This window comes from Heptranchias perlo, chromosome 17 (genome assembly GCF_035084215.1).
Source record: "Heptranchias perlo isolate sHepPer1 chromosome 17, sHepPer1.hap1, whole genome shotgun sequence".
NCBI classification, from domain to species: domain Eukaryota; kingdom Metazoa; phylum Chordata; class Chondrichthyes; order Hexanchiformes; family Hexanchidae; genus Heptranchias; species Heptranchias perlo.
Genome location: NC_090341.1, coordinates 41,777,916 through 41,792,396, shown reverse-complemented (window position 1 = coordinate 41,792,396; position 14,481 = coordinate 41,777,916). Strand labels below are relative to the sequence as shown.

The 14,481-nt window shown below is 42.0% G+C and overlaps 1 protein-coding gene across 2 annotated transcripts in view; it reads left to right on the top strand.

Moving 5' to 3' along the window:
• Window positions 1-14,292: 14,292 nt before the first annotated feature.
• chl1b (cell adhesion molecule L1-like b) overlaps window positions 14,293-14,481 on the top strand; it is a 513,752-nt gene continuing 513,563 nt past the window's right edge. For both annotated transcript variants that reach the window (XM_067998921.1, XM_067998919.1), the window contains exon 1: window positions 14,293-14,357. The gene's annotated coding sequence lies outside the window, so the exon portion shown is untranslated. The remainder of the gene's footprint in view (window positions 14,358-14,481) is intronic.

Below are 14,481 nucleotides of genomic sequence, written 5' to 3'. Positions count from 1 at the left end.
CTTGCTCTCAAGCTCGGGCTTGAGTTTTGCTCCTTTTCAAGAGTTTCTGTTCTATAGCTGGAATATCGGTCCTTCCCATTATTTTCTCTCCAGTCACCATATAGCTCCATTAGAAATCAGCTTAGGGGCCTGGAGCACTTGCCTATTTGGAAAGACTACATCATTTCTGAATTGGATGGAACCCTTCTTGCATACGTACACAGAAAAACAGTTCCTCAGTAAATTAAATGTATTAGTATAAATGTATGATTTGTAGGATTATTGGATGTTATTATTGGTTTATTACTTGCTTTCAGAATGCTGGTTCCAAATTTTACTATTGGAACCAGTGTTGTACACAACACTGTATACTCTCTCAACTCAAGTCACATTGTGAGAGCTTTAACGAACACGCTTGGAAGCCAACCCGATGAACGTATAAAAATGAATGATGGGAAATCTGCATTTACTCTGCTGAAATTGACTGTTTTAACCTAACAGCAAATTCACAAACTTAGACTTTTGTGGGTCCTCTGCAGATTCCACTGTTTGTACTGCAGTGTGCAGTTGATGATGGATGAACTGCGTGTCTGCAGTCGGCTGCAGTCCTGCAAAATATAAGTGCATTTAATGTTTCCTATTGATTTGCTCCTGCAGATCTCTATTTTCAGATCATTTTTCTCTTTATCCCATTACTCCCAGTAAACTCGTTTCTCAGCTACATCTGCTATCTTGTAGAATCTTAATCTCTCTCTCCTCTGACAGTTTGAAAAACACAAAGCAAAGGAAAAGACTGGAAGAGCCAGGATGATTAAATACTCAAAACATCAACCAGTTTACTCACGTGTTGCTTTGTTAATCAGACTGCACTGCACTCCCACCACCTCAAGAACATCAATAAAGCACAGTTCAACTCCCACACACTCTTGTTCTGCTCTCAAGCTTCAGTACCTCCACAACATTTCACTCTCCTCTAGCTTTGGGGGAGGGTTTCTGGCTCTCAGTCTGAGAAAATACCTAAGGCAACATTTACCACTGGACCAAAGGAGGCTCCACGTTGCTCCAGAGTCTGGATTTTTACTACTGCTGTTATTTTGTCATTTTCAGTGCTGCTGATTGAGTATTGTTTTGCAAACAATTTAAGATACACGGCCTGTTGAGACAGAAATTCTTGAACTCAGAATTATGACTGGTGTAATCATGCTTTTCGAATCCTTCAGTAACCATTGCTCATAGACAAAATATATTGATGAAAATTAATGTTGAAAAATCTGGTAGATGTTGAACGTTATTGGTGTTTTAATGGATAATTTAATAACTTATGCTCATGATACAGAGCATCGTGTGCTGGGATTGCATATTGGGATATCGGGTGCAGAAGATAGCATGCCTCTTATGCAGCTGGTCTCACTTTTCCATCTATTAATTTTAATGGAGTGAATAGCGATACAGTGTGGGTTGTACTTGTTTTTGGTCGACCCGATGACATCACTCTCTGCGCATGCCCAAAGTGTTTGACTCTACTGGTGACGTCTTGGTGCTGTGCGTTGTCTGAAGTTGAGAGTGTTAATACTATGCATTGTCTGAACTCGGGAGTGTTAGCGATGTGTGTTTGAACTCGGGAGTGTTAGCGATGTGTGTTTGAACTCGGGAGTGTTAGCGATGTGTGTTTGAACTCGCGAGTGTTAATGATGTGTGTTTGAATTCGGGAGTGTTAGCGCTCTGCATTCTCTGAACTCAGGAGTGGAAAAATGAATGTATATGAAAGTATAAGTAAATTTTAAAAACTGATTAAGTACTTTTATGATTTCAGTAGCACACAATCAAACCATTCACTTGGAATTCACAAAAAGGAAGCCTATCTGAACCTTTCCATTAGGATCACATAAATGATCCTTCTCACAGATGTGTAGGCCACAAACAGGATCCTGTGGCCCGTGAGTGTTGCCATGTCATAGAAAAGTGATGTGTTAGGGGCATTATACTGCTTAGATAAAGTGCAACTGATCACAAAGTCGGTCAGCAACATAAAACTCTACGTGGGAGGAAAAATACAGGAAATCAGAACTATTGGAATTTACCTTCTGTAGCAGAAAACTGCTACAGCTTTACCTGGGGGATAACTTAAATTGCGTTTTTACATTGTTTTCATTATACTGCTTTTGATACTATATTAGATCTACACTTCTAATGGATAAATAATTTGAGTATTGAACCTGATTTTATGAGTGTGCAGCAGGCAGCTCCTAGCTTCAACACGTGAGAATATTGTTTAACAGATCAGGCAGTGTCAGTGCTCTCAATCAATATATTTTTAACAATTTTGCTTTGGCTGCACACTTCCTGATCCCAAACTTTAGTTCCTGTTGTCACTATTTTTGGTCATGCTTTTGTGTTAACATTTACCATTATAAATTGCTTTATCAACATTGCTATTCATATTTTGGTATGACAACAGTCACAATATAGCTACATTTTCTGGTTACGAGGTGGTTCTGAGGATCGATTTCTCCCCGCCCAATTCTGTTGTCATCTTGTGTGTATATATATATGTATGTGTATATATATAAAAAAAACTTGTATCCCTCAATGGACTATGGGCACTGCCACAGGCAATTTAATATGCTGTGCATAAAAGGTACAATAGACAAAGAAAGGATAATGCTGCTGTGAAACACTTATAAAGTACATAGTATATGCACTAAAAGATAATTCCATTGTGGCTGATGTAGTTAAGCTGCAACTGAGTACAGTATGGTTTGTGCGTGCTTCACTTTTGAATCCATGGTATGAACATATGAATGTTGCAAACTAGGTAAATTATATCTACCATAGAGGTTCTGTATTTGAGAGCAAGACACTGTGGGGTAGATTTTTGTCTTCATCTTCTGGGCAGTAATCTGATAGAGCAGATCACCCACCGTTTATAGAACCCTCCTGATTTTAACTCCGTTGATTTCAATGGAATGAAAATCTGTTCCACCAGATCACCACCCAGACCGTGAAGAAAAAAATCTACCCCAGTGTGTTTGTGATTGAACTGTCAGTATGTTTGTATTCATCTGTCTAATACTGCAAATTTATACAGTAGACAATGATATACATTTACGGTTTATGTATGAGCCTTTTACATTATATGTACTGTTGTTGCTCAGGGGCCATTTTCTTGTATGACAGCAAAGTGGGTCAATGTTATGTCAGGCACAGACCAACAAGGCTATTTCTGGAAGAATACTTGCCAACAAGTACTTTGTCAATGTGCATGGTTCTGATGTAATGAGACCACAGTAGTTAAACACTGCACTGCATTCAGACAGAATAACTTGATCTGTGTTGGGAGTAGGTCTGAGAGCAAGTTAGTTTACTTGATTCTATTCAGGCAGTATGTCAGACCTACACCACAGGCACAGGCTACTTGTTGGAATTGCAAAATGTAAGTCGAGCTATACAATTCACATCATTACATGTAATGCTCTGATGCATAAATGGTGTGACCTTATGAACTTCCTTTCTTCCTACCAAGTTTCTCAATGGTGATGCGTCTGTGGGTTCACTAACACAAGTGAACTCAGAATGGGACTGTTCGGTCTGCTTTCAGTACCATCTTAATTGCTGAAATGATTCCAAAGCTGGTGATTGCCGCAGTCAAACTAATTGAATGGAGACAGTGTGAACACTACAAAAGCATTCCTGTTTTGTTAAATATTCACTGTTATTATAGTAATGATTTTAAGCTACAGCAATACTTGTTTGGTAATCATTTTCCTTCTCAGAGTCGCTAACATCCTTCCTAGAAATCTTCTCCTTGTGCTTTAAATTCCTCTGTGGCAAGTCTGTGAACAGTCGAGTATCTGAGGCAATTATTTCCCAATCCCTATAAGTTTATGCGAATCCTGATGTATACCAAAATCCAGAATTGAAAAACCTAATCTATTTTTGTATGTTTCACACTGAGAATGAGTTGAATCACCTGGTGAGAGGAGATCATTCTGTATCAACAGCAAATGAGAATGTTTGAGTTGGAAAACTGAACCAGAGTGTATGTGTTTTGTAAAACTCGATTTGTTCAAATAATTACAAAAACATACATTTTACAGATGATTTGTAATTAAAGCCAGAGGAGGATATTGATTAAGATGACCATGATGTCAAGGATAATTCTAGATTCACTCCTTGGTTTTTGCTGGACATTTCTTTGAGGAAGTAACTTCCAAGTTAACAGTGGAAAGCTCTACAAAGTAATTTCCAAAAACTCTTAGCAGGGAATTTGAGCAAAAATCCGTGAATGGATATAAAATTGGCTGAAAAATAGAGCAATGTGTTTCATTTACTATTTTTGGAACTTTACTCTTTGCAATTGGCTGCCACATTCGCATGCAAAGCAACAGTGCTTGCATTTAAAAAATCATTTATTTGCTGTGAATTGCTTTGCAATGTCATAAGGATGTGAAAAGCACTATGTAAAGGCAAGTTCGTTCTTGGGGTTGATATACAGAGTTCCATTTGGAAGCTACGTGGAGCAGTTTACATGCCTTCGGTCATTGGGTGTGGATTTTTATTCTTTGAATGAAAATACACCTCAGTGAGCATACCTTCAGTTCTCTTTCTGACCTGGTGCTGCTTGGAACTTGTATGTTACGTTACTTTGTTGTGTAGTTATAATTTCAGTGCAGTCTCCAGTCAAAGAACTAAAGTTGCGGTTCATTACAAAATGAAAATATGGCAGAGCGGGGGTGTTGCCTGACGACTTAGAGTGCAAAACTTCTTAAGTGATTACCCTCGCTCTGTGCAATGAAAGCAATTTTTTCATACAGAGGTTGAACTTTAGACTATGCCTATAGAAGGTAATACAACTTTTTAAAATTGTGCTTGTGCAGTGCCTTGACAAGAAATGTACGGCACCTATGTGTGCACATGCAGAATAAGTTATGACCAATGGACTGCCTGTCTGCGAGTCAGCAGCATGAACAGAGTGGGTCTTATCAGAACTAGATTTACTGATGTGCTTGATGAGCCCAGAATTGATTTCTTGACCTATAATACAAATTAAACGTTACTCTTCATCAAGTTACTTTAATACACAGGTTTATACATTTCAGGTGATTTGAAGTGAGATGAGTACAGCATGATTGTGGCCTGATCTGTTTCAGCCAACAAGTTTTTATTGGGAAAAGGGAGGATATCTTTAGACTCAGTAATGCATTTGCCCCTTTGTGATGACCCCTACATGAACCACTTAGCATTTTTTTTTCCAGACAATGTTTTTGCAGTGCAAGCTAAGTTTTCTGGAAGTTAACTTTCTTGAAACCAGATGAAATGGTCATTACAGATGAAAACTGGAAACTTCAGGTGAAAACAGTTTAAATGAGAAATAACAGGAGTTAGTCAATTGCCAAGAGCTTTGACATCTTGGAAGTAGTTGAATGGACATACTTGTCTTGTCTCCATAGATTTCTGAATGAATCCAAGAGTAAACATACTTTCTGGCTGGCTCCTTTTTTGCTGTTAAGTCCATTCTCCATACCATTTTAATTAACTTGTCCAGCCCAGCCTTTTAACATAAGGATTTCAATTTGTACTGCTAAATACTTAGGCAGAATGGGGGTAGGAAGGTAGTTCTGAATGGTATGATGATGGTTAGTTTTCTCTATCGTACATTTCTTCCCCTCCTCCCCCACCGTCAAGGCAACTGCATTATCCTTTCTCGGAGCAATGTTCCCAGTTCATGGATTTTTTTTCACATGATGGTGCCCTACTGAGCAACACATTGGTGTGAGATTGCTCACTTACCCCCACAACTTGGCATAAAACATCATTTGAGAGTGGACTTTGTTTTGTTATTACTGAACATTTTTCCAGGTTGATTTAAATGACCAGAAATGATCACAGTAAAATGCAATTGTACATGCATAAAATGTGCAAATAGAATAGAACATAGAGTACACTTTTATCAAGTATTATAATTTTGAATTAATGGGTGTTTGAGGAGTAACTAATTTTAATCATACTGTGATTTCTGTGGGACTAGTTGAAAGGAAAGTAGGTCAGTATGTCTTGAGTAAACACCTCATCACAACTTTTAGGGGAAGCATAGCAGTTTTGGAGCTAATTGAATGAATTGAATAGGGGATCGTAAGTTGTTTGCTAAAATAACGGAAGGTCAAATTGAAATTTGTTATTTGTGGTGAACAGCCATGCTTGTAGCAATCTAATATAGTTGTCCTGATATATTTTTATTCATACAGTGCCTAATGTTTAATAAATATGCATGAGGAGATACGAGAGATGAAGCTACAGTTACACAATTAAGGGATTAATTAGTAGATAATAAATTAACTGTTCATACAAGAGCATTAATTGGACTCCCACACATTGTAATGATCTGTTCAAAGCAAAGCAGACTTGGAACATTTTAAGTACCGGTTTATTATTCACATACATAATGTTTACATTTGTTGAAGAATAAAAGATTAGTACAAAGGACACAGTAATAAAAGGTATATATTTTCTCTATCTCTACACAGCAATGGCAACCCTCTGATGGCAAGTTTCTTTTATCCATTTGATCCCATTGAGCAAACATTGCAGAATGTCTTGTTCAATCAATTGATCAATTTTATTTATGCTCTGTTGCTTGGTTACATGAATTTGGCCAGAGTTCTAAGAGTGCAGGGACTTTGTATTGACAGTGGACTGTAAGACAGAGATCTAAGAAAAGTATTGCTGTTTACCTTTGGGGGAGGGTGAGCAGTAGAGTTCGCTATCCTGAATGCTTGTTGTGATTTTGGGATTGAATCCCACAAATTCATGGTACTGTGTAACAATTCGGATTGCTATTCGTTGTTAATGTCATACTGCTCTCAGGATCTCTGTATATTCCTTTGATGTTGAAAAGCTTCTTGCTTCATTACCAGAAGTGCCGCAGTTCCCAACAGTATCACGTCAGTACAAACTGATACACATTTAAACCAGTTGTTGCAATAACTGTCCTTTTTTCTTTTGGAGCTTGTGGTGTGTATGGTGGTGCCCCAGTTCCTGCTTACGCTCACCAACCAATCATGTCTCTTGTTCACCAGTGGTTCTGTTCTCTACCTTTTTAGCCCCAAAGCCCTGCACTTTATGCTTTAACTCCTTTACTTTGGTTTCTGAATTGAAAAATGATACAAAGATTAGATTTGCTTTTATGTACCTATTATCTGGATTTATATTTGTGTCATGCATTCATTTTAATCTCAACAACTGACATTGTGCAGTGCTGTAATGAAAAATGGTCCAAAGTAAAGGAATATGACTATGGTCTTTTGCTTACCATCTTTTGTCACTTACTAGTTCCTCTGTTTTCCTTTGGAGAAACCATATTTTTGCAATCTGACAAAAAAAATTCACTTAATGAATACTTTCAGAATACTGTGTGCGACTGTATATGATATATATCTCCCTGTTTGTGTGTGTATATATGTATGTGTGTGTGTATATATGTATGTGTGTATATAAAATATTGCTGAAAATGTGTTTTTATTAGAAATCACAAAGGAATAATGAATTTAATATATTAGATTAAAGATACTCATTGAGGGTATTGTTGCTCAGTGCTTACGTACTTTTATATTGGATTTGTTTCATTTATTATTTACAATTGTATTGCAAAGCTGTTTGACTAATAATGAATATATTAACACTAGGGGATCGATTTTTGAGTGAACTAGTGGGGACGGGGGGGGGGGGGGTGGTCCGAAAAGAGCGGAAATCCCGAGTGGGTTCGGAACCCAGCTCCAACCCACAGACTTCCGGGTTCCCCACTGACGCGTCTGGGTATGCACGCGCCTCTTGAATGCGGACGTCCCACCGGCAATTAAAGCCGGCGGGATGATCGTTAAGAGACATATTTAGATACTTGAAGTACTTAATTTTGTCCACAGTGAGGCAGGGGTCAGATTTTTAAACATCCTCAGCATGTTTCCCGTGCTGTGGGAAACACTCCTTGTTCTACCAGATGTGTTTCAACCAGCAGCCAGTTAGACATTCAAATACTTGTTTGACAGATTGGGAGAAAAGGTGAGTTCTTGCTGCAGGGCACTCAGTTCTTTCACACAAAACTTTTGGCTGCGAGATCTTTGTGTTTTCACTGAAAATTTTTACTTTCAACTCACAATTCTTCTGTTCACATATATTTTAACAACCTTTTGGACCCCCTCAAACTGACACCATCAGGATGGGGAGCGCCATGGCTGCATTCACCACTACATCCGAGGACGAGCAACATCACCAGCCTCGCCCGGCACGGCGTGCAGTTCCACTACTTGCAGCTCCACAACACAGTGCTGCGCCACAGGCACCTGCACAAGAGCACAGAGGGCAACAACAGAGAGATCGAGGTCGCAGGAGGCACTACCCTCGCCACAGGGTCTACAGACCGAGGCTCAGCTTCCTGGACCTCTCTGAGGAGCAGTACATATGGAGGCTCAGAGTGAGTTGCCAGGTAGTCGCAGTCATCTGCAACCTCCATGCCAAGCTGCTCCCGGCTGGGCCGAGCGGCATCTCTTTACCCGTCGCTGTCAAAGTCACCACTGCCCTCAACTCCTTCACCTCCGGAACATTCCAGGGTGCCTCCCGGGGACATCGCTGGAGTCTCTCAGTTGTCTGCACACAAGTGCATAAGGCAGGTCACCGACAGCTTGTTAAGCAGAGCCTTGCATTACGTCAACTTCCCCGTGGACGACCTTAGTCAGACGGAGAGTGCAGTAGGATTCCACGCTGTGGCTGGCTTCCCACGGGCGCAGCGTGTAATCGATTGCACCCATATAGCAATACAAGCACCTCCACACGAACCAGGACTGTTCATCAACAGAAAGGGGTATCACTCCATCAACACTCAGCTCGTTTGTAACCACTGCAAAAGATTCCTTCACGTTTGCGTCAGATACCCTGGTAGCTGCCACGATTCCTTCATTCTGAGGGAATCCAACATCCCGTCTCTCTTCCACGCACTGAACACCTTTAAGGGCTGGCTCCTCAGGGACAAGGGATACCCCCTGCACACGTGGCTTATGACACCCCTGAGGAACCCCATCACCGTGCAACAGCGTGCATATAACGACAGCCACATTGCCACCAGGTCTACAATTGAGCATGCTTTAGGGCTGCTCAAGATGCAATTTAGGTGCCTTGATCGATCTTGGGGAACGCTTCAATACGCACCAGACAGAGTGGGACGCATTATAGTAGTATGTTGTGCCCTGCACAACATGGCACAACAGAGAGGGGTGCCACTTGAGAAGGCCCCATCCATATCTGCCATCCACATTGCGGAGGAGGACGAACCCAGGGCAGAGCAGCAGCTCACCTGGCTGCTCATGAGGCCAGGGAGTCACTGATATATGAACGGTTCTCCCATCTTCAGAAAGTGTGAAGAGTCCAGTCCTCAGACCACTTGCATGGAGCAGCGCCCACAGCAGGCCACCTACCCCTCCCTGCACAAAACAGTCCTGCAACTACACATACACCCACTGTAAAGTGACCCAATGGGTGGCATCATGTGTCGGCTTTCATGGTGAACCTCATGAAAGGGCCCTATCACAAAAGCCAGTGGTGACAATCATAATATTTAATGTCACTTTAACAAAAAGCAAATATAAATGAAAAAGATGACAGTCTGTCAAACACCCTTGTGCATACCCTTCGCGCTCACAAAACCTTCGCCTTTCTCTTACGACTACTTCTATGTGGTACATCCCCTGTGGCTGCAGCAGAGGTAGTGGAAGGTTGCTCCTGTTCATGCCTTGACTGCTTAGATGCGTTGGGCCTATGCCCTCTGGGTTTCGGAACCCATGAGGGCCCCTCCAAAGACTACGACACCTGCACTTGTGCAGGGGCAGACTCAGCCACCTGGAGAGGAGGCAGCATTGCGGGTACTGGTTGAGAGGGGGGCAATGGGTGAGACGTGGGAGTGCTTTGAGTGGTGTCCCCACTTCCATATCCCCTTTCACCATCATCCCTCCCCTGGGCCACATCACTCCTACCACTCTGCTGGGCAGTTTGGAGGGCATTTGTGACGCCTTGTAAGGCCAGTGCCAGTGTATCTGTCCGCCTTTCTAAGGCGGCAGAATGTTGGCCTGAATGGATTCATTTGTGAGCTGTGCTTGAAGCTCAATGGAGGCTAGCCTTCTCTCCATCGCAGACATTCCCGCACTTACCTGTGACACTATCTCAGACAGTTGCTCACATTCCTTTGACAGTATCTCAGAGATTCCCTCCCGTACCTGTGCCACTATTTCTCATGCAGCAGTTTGACTCCTTCATCCTCTGCACTATTGTTGAGAGTGTACGTGACACCTGTTCCGGTACCTCGCAAATGTGCTGCTGTCCCTCGATCATTCTCCTTTTGAATGATAGCCCCAGGGGTTCAGCATCTGCGTCCAGCTGAGCAGAGCCTGGAGAGGAGTGGTCCCGCCGACGCGAACTCTTCACAGCTGCCCCTGCCACCAGTGTCTGCTCGTGCTCACTTGTGTGTAGTGACTCACCAGGTGCCAACCCAACGAACTGAGTAGTAAGACCCACTGAGGTGTGAGTATCTGCGCTGGTGGATGGCTCACTAAGATGTGACGGTGCACCCTCAGAGGCCAGCAGGTTCCACTGAGGAATCACTGTGGTCGCTGAAGGACCTATAGCAGAACAGAAAGCAATATTAAGCATCATCACAGATGTGTCATGTTGCGATGAGCATACTGAGGTGTTGAAGATGGAAAGCATTGTTAACATCAATTCATATTGTGTGTGATGAATGTTGAAGTTGTGTCACCAGTCGTTTGTCGGGTGCCAGTCTCGCTGTCCACGACGGACAGGCACTCGAGGGTGCGGCTGAGCTCCAGCGCCTCCTGCTCCGCGTCTGTGAGAACCACTATTTGTTGTGGCCCCCCCCCGCCAGTCCTCGCCCTTGCGCGTGCATTTTGCACTCTCTTCGAGAAGGGGAGAAAGAACAGACGTGTGAGTGGCCAACTAATTAATGCACTGCTTTGGGTGAGGCTTACTGTGAAAGAGGTGCATCAGAGGGTGAGTATGAGACAGAGCCATCATGTTGGTTGAAGATTGGGGTGAGTGGTAGTGGTGGGGTGACTAATGGGGAGGTGAGGAAATGCAGTTAAGTTGAGGATGAGCCTTAAGTGGGTGCGGGGAGTGATGTGATGAAGTAGTCTTGGCAGTGCAGAATGAGTTGGGGGGAGGGGGGGGCAGTGATGTGCAACACGGAATGCAGGAGAATCAGTAAGTGTACTCACTTTTGTTGACCGAGTAGGTCATTGAAGCGCTTCCTGCACTGGATTCAGGTGCGGGAGATGTTGCTGCTGCTGGTCAGCTCTGTCACCTTGAGCCAGGCCTTGGTGGCAGAGGCAGGGCACTTCCTCCCGTCCACGGGGTAGAATATTTTCCTCCTCATCCCGTCCAATAGCACCTGGGGTGAGGCATCGTTGAACCTTGGAGCAGTCTTGCCCCTGTGCTGCTCCATTGTGGTCTGTGGGTGTTTGCTCCAGCAAAAGCCTTTGGAGCAATAGCCCTTTAAATAGATTTCCTCCAGCTGACAGCCTGTAGATGCGGGTGCGCAGTCCGCCTGCTGCGCAGCTTTCCGACGGCAAACCCGGAAGCCACGTTAAGTGGGACCAATTCAATTGCGATCACGTGGGAAACTGACATTTTTTTATAGGTTGGGTTACCCACGTGCCCATTCACCCTCCCCCCCCCCCCCAACCCCCACCGCTGCCATCCCGCCTCCATTCTAATATCGGGGCCTGATTTCTTTCCCATTGACCTGTTTTCCTTACGGTTGACCTGATTCTAATTGTGAATTGTGAACTAACTTTGGACAGCATACCACCAGCACCATTCTGTGTTTACCCAGTTTTTAATCCACTGTTATGATTTTTTTTCCCGCATCAACTCTCTCCCCTCTTGTCCTGAAGATGCCAACTCATGCTGGCCCTAGTTCACAGACAGTGAGCGCCCTCCAGTACCCTGCACCAAGTGGCAGTTCTTCATGTGTGGGCCTGGACAGTGATTATTGGCATGCCATTGGATCTGGGTGAGGGCATATTCCATTGAACCTGATTTTAGACTTGCATTATGTCCAGATAGGCACTTTTCGCCAGGAGTCACTGGCTAGCAACTGGGAGTGGGAGCTATGAATTATTTTCCCAACTCCGCCCAGCTTCGTTGCGCGAAGACTGCTTATAATGACTTGACTGCTGCCCTTACTGAGAACAGTACGGATTTGAAACAAACGTAATCAATTTGTGGTTTGTATGGCTCAGCACTATATTGAGCGGTATCTTTACCAGTTAGAGCTGAGCCTTGTTATTTCTAATACAAATCATGCTACTAGTACATAAGCAGCAAAGCCCAAAAATCTGGTTGAGAAACATGTTTTATTAGAAGCATTTTTGAAGTTTGGCCTCAAATCCTGTTTATTAGTTATCTTGTTCGACTAGATATCATTTTTAAAACGTTGATATTAGCTTGATACATATTGACTGCATACACTTTCCCTTGTAAGCCAAATAGCTTCTGGGAGTGCAACCTCAAACTCTGACTCATCTATTTATAACATCTGTAACTAAGATAACATCATTTTTCCATAAAATATATTAACTTTATGCACATACTCAAACCAAACTTGTTTAAGTCTTTGCAAGACTGAAAGATAATTCCATGATTAAACCCTTTTGTGTGAACTACTTCCTAGCAAGATTTGCATTTCCTTTACAATGACTCACTTCGGATCTGTCTTTGTCCATTGTAAGAACATTCAAGTTTAATTTAAAATCCAATTTCAGTCGTCTGCCTCCTCATAGAGGGCTGGCACTAGAATGTCGTTAGTACACCCTCAAGAGTTAAAAATACAATGCCATTTGCATTTTAATACACACACAGCTCGACTTTGTCAGCAGCTCTTAAAGTAGTTGAAATCCCAGTAAATAGGAAATAAATGTCTGGCAGAGGGAAATAGATCTCAGAAACCCAAAAGTTAATTTCCGCCCTTTAGTCATCAATGAGACCATTTGGGTGAGCCCTAAACTTTGTGTGGTCTCTAATGAATCTGTATAAATTCTTCTGGACAAAGACCTGTGTAATCCTCCTTTTACGTCAGAACAAGGGACTGTCTTGGGAATAAAAATCGAGCAATAAATTAAGAAGGGCTGCATCTTTCTTTTCAGCAGCAAGTTCAGTGTGTATGATTAGAAGCAATTTTACAATGTCAGCCAAGCAGATCCATTGGGCAATAAAGAGGTTCCAATATGGGAAAGTCCCTAGATCGGACAGTTACCAAGTCTAATTCTACTAGACTCTATTCCCTGAACTAACACTCCTCCTGGTAAAACTCTTTCTTTGTGTGCTGGAGCTGAACACCCTTCCAGACACTTTCAAGACAATCACATTCACACCAATGCACATAAAGACCAAAGACCCTACCTCATATACAAACTGTTGACCCATATCCTTGCTCAATACTGATTACAAAATCATGGTCATTTAACTTGGATTCAATGAACCAGCCCACTCCCCGGGCAAAGTCCATGCAGGCCCATTGGGCTTTATATAAAGGCTTCATTTGGGAAACAACAAAATGACTGTTGACCAAGGTGCACCATTGCAGCAGCAACAACTTTCCTCACCCTACTGTTCTTCCTGAAATCAGTGAAGACACTTGATTGAGTGGAATGGGAATTCCTTTTAGTTGTACTTAGGGAAATGGCGTTTAACTGAATACCTGAAAAGACAATACTTTAAATTTTCAAAAGTTTTCATTGAACTCTGTCGTATAGCTGGAGAATCTGATCATTTTGACATAAGAACATGTGAGGCTCAGCTCCCAGCATTGAGCTTCGCTCAACTAAAGTCCAGGGCAAAAACTGGGTTTACGATATTGACCTATCTCTGACCCTTACTTGGGTCTAGTCTGCTGGCAGTGTAGCCTCATAATTTCAGCCTTAAGATGTTCTGCTACTGTTGAACTATGTTAAATAATTCACTGCTAGCATCAAAAGATTTAAAACGGTACTTTGCTTCAAATACTTAAACATTTTGTAAATGCATTAGCAGACGATGTTAGTGTGTTGCAGATTATTCATCTCCTGATCTCGAATTATTGCACATTTATGTCTCTTTGGTGTATTTCACCAATATCAGCAGGTACATTTACAGGACATCTTGGTGCATGGCATTTATTATCAGAAAGTAAAATTTTATCATGTTTGATTTTGATTTTCTTTTCTTTGAATTTTTTTTCACACATGTCTAATGTTATTAATTATTTCACTTATATTTAGGTCTTCCTGCATTTCAGTGAAATAATTGAAACTTGAGTCAATTTAGCCAGAATCACAGTTCGGGTAAGTTATTTAATCTCTTCTTCGTACCCATTGACAAAATGTTGACACAGATGTTGTTTTGTTTGTAAATGTGGCCATCATTACATCACATAGTTTTTGAAACTTGGTGTTAAAGGTTAAATTT